We start from the raw sequence: 7,797 nt of genomic DNA on the forward strand, positions 1-7,797 counted from the left end.
CTGAAGTCTGGAAAGCTCAGGAGCAAGGTGCCAGCATCTGGTGAGGGTCTTCTTGCTGCACTGTAACATGGCAGGGGGCATCACATGGTGAGACAGAGCAAGCCTATAGGATCAGGTCTCTCCCTTTTATAAAGCCATTAATGCCATAAGGAGGCACCTCCCTCATAATCTTATCTACTCTCATTCACCTCTCAAAGGCCTCATCTCCAAATCCATTAGCAAATGAATGTGGGCTTTCAGTTTCCAGCACAAGAACTTAATGGGGATAAATTCAAACCTTAACAGGAGAGGTCAGAATACGTTCATCTACTCGACCAGGTAGTAAATACTTTGATTTTCTGATCAGAGGGTGTCGGGTTGCACCTATATAACTCAGTCATTGCAGTGTAAAAGCAGCTGTAAGTGGGCTGTGCTCCAGTAAAAATTTATTTACAAAAACAAATGGCAAGCTGCACTCTGGTACATAGAATAAAGAGTAAATTCTTGAACTTTAAACCACTTTTAGTAAACCTGTCTCTATTTGCATCTCTGACTGCCCACTCCTTCGTATTGTCCTGCCCCCTCCTTCATGTTTAAGGCTTTAATGTTGCTTTTTTGTTTTCTTATGTGAATGTTTCATTTAGGTCTAATTTACATACCATGGAATTTATTCATTTAAAATGTACAGTTAATGTGTTCACAGAAGAAATCCAATGCTTATTAGATATCTTCCCTAGCCCTTCCATCAGCCACATAGCTCTTGCCACCACTAATCTATTTTATGACAGTGTAGATTCACCTATTCTGGATTTTTCATATAAATATAATCACATAATAAGTGGCCTTTTGTGACTAGATTCTTTCATAAAAATCTTGGAATTTCAATTTCACTATCTTTTCAAGATTCATCCAGACAAGCCTATATCAGGAATTTATTTCTTTTTATGACTGAATAATAATCAATTGCATAAATATTTCATATTTTGTTAACACATTCACCACTTGATAGAAATTGTTTCCTCCTTATGGTAATGTGAATAATGTTGCTATATGCATATTTGTGTATGAAGTTTTGTGTGAACATATCCTTTTGGTTGCTTTTTAAAATTTTTTTTGACTCTATACCCAGGAGTGGAATTTCTGGATCATATGGAGCATTAGTCTGTTTTCTATTAATACAACAAAATACCAAGGCTGGATACTTTATAAAGAAATAATGTTCCTGTCTTGTGACCATAGGGCCCAAAGAGCATGGAATCAGTCCTCTGGCTGCATGACAATATAGCAGAGAAATGGAAAGGGAACTCTATGAGTACAGAGGAGCCAAGCATGTGGGGTAGCCTCACTTCATAACATATGTCTTTTGAAAGGTAACTCATGCTGAGAGACCAGCATTAGTTTATTCCAATGACCTGATTACTTTCCACTAGGGTTTACCACTTAAATGTTCCAACAAATTCCAGAAACCAAGATTCTTGCACATGAACCTTTTGGGTACAAACCATAGCAAATATTTGTTGTTTAACTTTTTGAAGGAGTTTCTTTATGCTATTTGCCCAGTTTAGCTGCATCATCTAACACTACATCCTGACTAACACTTCTTATTACCTTTTTTTTACTAGTGAGTATAAGTAATATCTTTTTTTTGGTGATGCTGGGGACTCTACCAACTGAGCTATATCCCCAGCCCAATGAAGTGATATCTTATTGTAGTTTGAATCATGTTTTTTTAATGTAATACTCAAGACAATGAGAATTGTTTTCAAATACTGATGGTCATTTTTATAAATTTGGAGAAATGTCTATTCAAGTCTTTTGCTCGTTTTTTTAAAGACTGTTATTTTTAACAGTTATATAATTGCATCTATGTATAATCCAGATTATTTTACATGGAAATATATTTCTCTCAGAGGCAAGCAAACCTGTACCATATAGTATATAAATAAAAAGAGTAATACTAAATACTCAAATAAGTACTTTATTTTTTTATTTGTTAATTTTATATATACTTGAGAGTAGAGTGTAATTTAATATATTATACATATATGGAATATAACTTAATACACAACCTGAATATAACTTCCCATTCTTAAGGTTGTACATGATGTATAATTTTACTGGTTGTGTATTCATATATGAATATAGGACACATGTCTAAATAAGATAAGTAAGTATTTAAAATATTAAAATAAATAAAATATTTTTTTAAAATTCAAGATTCTGTTATGAGAGGTTAACACTACAAGCTAAATACACAATTCTGAGTGATTCATACAGTCAAGATACTGTTTCTTCTTTCAGAACATTAAGAAATCAACTAAGCCTCAGAAGATATAACTGCCCTCAAGATTTTGATCAAAGTGGTTTTTTTTAACATTAAAATTCATCATGTGCACAATTAAAATATGTCAAAAAATGCATCTGCTACTCTAGCTGATGTTCATGCTTAGTATGAGTTTGACTAAATTAGATCATTTTAGGGAAAAAGAAGCCAAAACAAAGCATTTACTTTGAAACATATACTAAATGATATATTTGTTAAATATATAATAATAAATATATACTATTATTTCTAATAAAATAATACCTATTTTATTAGAAATAATAATTTAAGGTGATAAAGGATTATTTATCATGTGAAAAATAGAGCAAAACATTAGAATGAGCAAACATTTTAAAACAACAAATATGGCAAAAGACACTTGCATTTATTTTTATTATAATCATCAATGATTTTTATTATTTCCACTGTATTTCATCAGCTTCTGAAACACCTCCTGAATCACTCCAGTTCATGGCAATATGACCAGACAGGATGGGGCAATGTCATCCCAATGAGCTTCTTGTTTATGCTGCTCTTCTATTTTGGTAGCTGAATGCCTTTTTAAATTGCTTCTGGAAGTGCACTCTTGGCATCACTGATATAGATAGGGTTGGTCGATGACATTTTGGCTTATTAGCAGGCATGAATTATTTTGGAAGTGATGGAGGTATTAATGGAAATTGGGGACTTGAGGTGGTAGTGGTGGAATTAGATGGAAGAAGGTGGAACTGGAGTTGGAATTGCCCACAGGTAGCATGATGTCTAAAGCCTCAGGTTTTGTAGAGTTTTGAGTTCTCAGTAATTTTCATTTGCCATCACTAGCAAAGAGATGATGTCATTAAATTAGGAAACTTGTGATAATAAATATTTCATGGAATTTAACTTTTTCAAGTTATTATTGACTTCTTTGTGTGGTTATGTGGTATGTGTGTGTGGTGGGTTGGTGTTGGCAGAATTTTAGAAAATTGCTAAGATCACATGTGCCCTGCTGTCATGGAACTTGCATTTGTGTGGGTTTATATTTATATTGCATATGTGTATTGAGGCAAATAGTTATTAGAATTCCTTGACTGTAAGAAACAGGAAATGATCATAGTTAAATAAGGAACAAATATACTTAATAGGAAGGATACGGTATAGTTCTCAAAACAGAGAAAAGAATCAGGACAGAAAATGAGGCAGCTACAGAAATTTAGGAAACTGTATCTAATGGGACAATCTCTCTTCAAATCACTTCTGTCAAATTGAGTGAGCACCAAATACATTTTGTCTCTGCTCATAATTGAAATTCTAGAGCAGAGAATATGGCTGGACTGCTTTGGGTCATGTGTTCACACTTTGGCAAGGAAAGGTGGGTTTGTAAATTGATAATAAAGGGGGAATTGGTTTTGGAAAGGTAAACACAGTATATATGAACCAGAAAGGAACAAGATAAATGCATAAAGAGCAATAATAGAAGGAAGAATATATAAGCACTATGAAGGAAGCTTTTTAAAATTCTGAGAAAAGACGTGCATGTGCACATGTGCACACACACATATATACACACACACACAGTGATTCATCTTGAAAACTTGCACAAAGGAAATGACATTGTTTTCCTTCTAAGAAGGCATATTTTATTTATTTTTTCAAGTTGGTAAGCACTTCAGCATTTTATTAGTTAAGATAATCTTGGGGTTAGGACTCATTTTTTAATTTATTTGTCTATTTTTTCATATTTTTATGGCTATATTAAATTCTACCTAATAATGGGATTTGTATGACATGGTTATATATGCATGCAATGTAACAATTTGATTTGGTCAGTGTCATTTTTCAGTACTTCCCCTTTCACTCCTTTCAAAACTCCCTGTGGACCATTCCTGTACTCTACTGGTCTCCCTTCTATTTTCATGAAATTTTCCCTTGTTATGAGTTACATATGAGGTGTGCCCCCAAAGCTGCTATATGCATTCAGGAATATTCAGAAGTAAAAGAATTGGATTGCAGGAGTAGTAACTTGACCAGTTCACCCAAGTTTGAAGGGACAGGGTGGTAACTGTAGGCAGGTGGGACATGGCTGGAGAAGGTGGGTCAGTAGGGATGTGTCCTGGAAATATAGATTGATCTTCCCTGTGACCCTTTTGCCCTTTCCTATCTCTCATTCCTAGCTGCCATGAATGTAGCAGTGTTCTCCATGAAATTCTCCTGCCATAATGTTCTGCCTCACTTTGGGCCCAGAGCAATGGACTCAGCTGAACATGGATTAAATCTATGGAACTGTGAACAAAAGTAAACTTTCCCACTTCCAAGGTCTTTTTGACAGAAAAATGCAAAATTTGTTAACATGAAAATTGGCACTAAGAAGCAGTGGCTAACCTGACCATATGATTCAGAATCCTTTGGAGCTTGTTTGGGGGAGAATTTTTAAATATCTGGAGCTGCAAGCTAGAAAGGCTTTAGAATGTTGTAAATAGAGCTTAATGGGAAATTCTGGTGGGAGCTCTGAATACTAGAATGCAGAGATAAAAACTGCTCATGAGGTTTCAGAGGGAAATAATGATTCCCTTGGACATTTGACTAGAGTCCATTCATGTTACATTGTGTCAAAGAAGTTGTTACATCCTGCCCACGTTCTGAGACTTCATGTGAGACTCTATATAAAGACATAGACATCTTCTTGAGGAAATTTCAAGGCAGCAAAGAATTCAATCAGTGGTGTGGATATTGTCCCCAGCTTTTAGCCAGGTTTGCTGTGAAAACGTGGGGCCAGAAATCATATCTGAAGGATTTTAGAAACTTAAGCTTGACTAGACAAGTGCATGTAAATCTGTGCTCAAGAAAAATGTGATTGTTAAGGAGATTATGACCACTACAGAGATGTTAAGCACTTTGTACAGGCACAATAGGAAAGATGGCTGAGGGCACCTCAGGAATTTGCAAGACAGCACACATTGCCTACTGGATAATGTGGAGGAAAATAATCATTTGAGAAAAGATCTTGGTGGCAGCCTGCTTTCACCAGGGGGCCTAGGAAATTGTTTCACACTGCTCAGCCACGCAGGACCTAAGATACTGCTGTTGTGATTACAGGGGCCCTTGGTACTGCCCCAACTTGTAGCAGACATTGACATCATCTACAGGGTGTCACTTATGCTGAAATACAGAATGCTCAAGGTAAGGACCATGGAAGCTTCCACCAAGATTTCAATGGAATCACTGGGAGGCCAGGCAAAGTGTAGCAGGATCCAAGTCCCTGTTGGTTGACCATGAAGGGGTGATGCATGAAGTTGTGATCATAACAACAAAGCTGAAATGAAGATCCCAGGAACCAAGAGATGCCTGTAATATGAACTTACCACTGGAAAGATCTTCTGCCTGTGCAGAGACTCAGACTATTGAGAACATGTGTGCACTGCAACTAGGAAGACTAAAGAGGCGGGGCTGTCCAGATCCTTAGGAAATCACATCTTACCACCAAGTTTCCCAGATGCCAGAGGTGGAGATATAAGGCTTATTTGTTTGGCTGAGTTTTGGTCATGTTTTAGTCCCATCTCTTTTGTCTCTGTCTGTATTTGTCCATTTTGGAATGGAAGATTTACTCTTTGCTTCTGTACATTGGATATATTTAACCTTTTTACTATTTATTTATTTATCTTTTTAAGGTTATGTAATTTTAAATTTGTTCTAATTAGTTATACATGACAGTAGGATGCATTTTGGACACATATATAAATGGAGTGTAACTTCCTCATGGAACATGTTGTAGAATCACACTGATTGTATAATCATATATGCACATATGGCAATAATATCTGATTGATTCTACTATCCTTCCTACCCCCATACCCTCACCCCTCTTCACTCCCCTCTGCCTAATCAAAAGTACCTGTATTTTCTTCCTAGTCCCCACTTATTGTGAATTAACAATAAATTTTTTTGATCTTTACAATGACTCACACTCAAGAGTTTTCCTTGAGTCTCAGAGAAGACTTTGGACATGGACTTTTGGAACAATGGTAAACTGTTAAGACTATGAGACTCTTGGAGAGTGAGTAAACTCATTTTTGTGTGTGTGTTTTGAGAGAGATGTGAACTTTGGGGGACCAGGGATACAATGTTATGATTTGGACATGAATTGTCCCTCAAAAGCACCTGTGATAATGCAAGAATATTCAAGATAAAATGATTGTATCATGAGGGCTGTAACCTAATTGGTTCATCCTATTCTGAATGGACTGACTTGGTGGTAACTGTAGGCAGGTTTATCATGGTTGGTGGGTCACTAGGGCATGCCCTGACCCTTTCAGCTTTTCCTCTCTTTGCCTTCTGAATGCAATGAAGGTAGCTGTGGTCTTCCACCACACCTTTTCTCCATGATACCTACCTCATTTGGGGCCCAAAGCAATTTATACATGGAATAAACCTATAAAACTTGAGCTCAAAAAACTTTCTCTCCTCTACGTTGTTCTTTTCAGTTATTTTGGTCACAATTAGAAAACATTGACTAACAATTCCCTCACTACTTTTTCCCCTCTTTTGCATTTTTTCTAACTTTCATATATAAGAGAAAACATAAAACTTGACATTCTGAATTAGGCTAAATTTACTTAATATATGATCTCAAGTTTCATCCACTTATATGCAACTTACATGACTTAATTCAGAGAATATATCTTCCAAGATAGCATATAGATTGTCAGAAAGGATCAAGACAGAGGAATAAAGTTAAGGGGTTGGGAAGGTGGAGATCTATTTGATTAATGGAGACCATTCTTGTTTGATTTCAATGTAGAGCAGCACTTTCCCAAGTATGCTTTTGAAATAGTAGTGATAATTGGGCACGGGATGTGGCTCAAGCGGTAGCGCGCTCACCTGGCATGCGTGCGGCCCGGGTTCTATCCTCAGCACCACATACCAACAAAGATGTTGTGTCCACCGAGAACTAAAAAATAAATATTAAAAAAATTCTTTCTATCTCTCCCTCTCCTCTCTCACTCTCTTTTTAAAAAAAAAATACTGGTGATAATTGAAACCCTATCAGGAGTCCCACAAGGTCAAAGTAATGTTCATAATAATAAGTTGGCATTTTTCTTTTTCGCACTCACTCTTTAAGGAATGTGCCCTGGGTTCTTCAGAGCTATATTATATGTGATGATGCCATTATTTTGATGATCAATGAAATGATGGAATAAGTAGTATGTGTTCCTGTGTCTTAAAAAAAGGTCTCATGGGATTTCTGACATAAAATATATTGATGAACAAAATCTATTTGGACTCCTAAATAATATAATGGCCATAATACTGTGGTAACTTTTCTAATCCTGTTTCAAGGAGCATATGAGTAGTCTGATAGCCAATAACTTGCAAAGTGTTTTGTGTAGCAAAATGGCATATATGGAGCTTCCTTTAAAGGAAAGTATGCTGGAAGACCACCAAATTGGCTGGGGAAACCACTGTGGAGAATAGGAGGGAAATTACAAGGCAGCTATAGGATCCCAGGCAAGGGATAC

This window comes from Ictidomys tridecemlineatus, unplaced genomic scaffold (assembly GCF_052094955.1).
Source record: "Ictidomys tridecemlineatus isolate mIctTri1 unplaced genomic scaffold, mIctTri1.hap1 Scaffold_233, whole genome shotgun sequence".
Lineage (NCBI taxonomy): Eukaryota > Metazoa > Chordata > Mammalia > Rodentia > Sciuridae > Ictidomys > Ictidomys tridecemlineatus.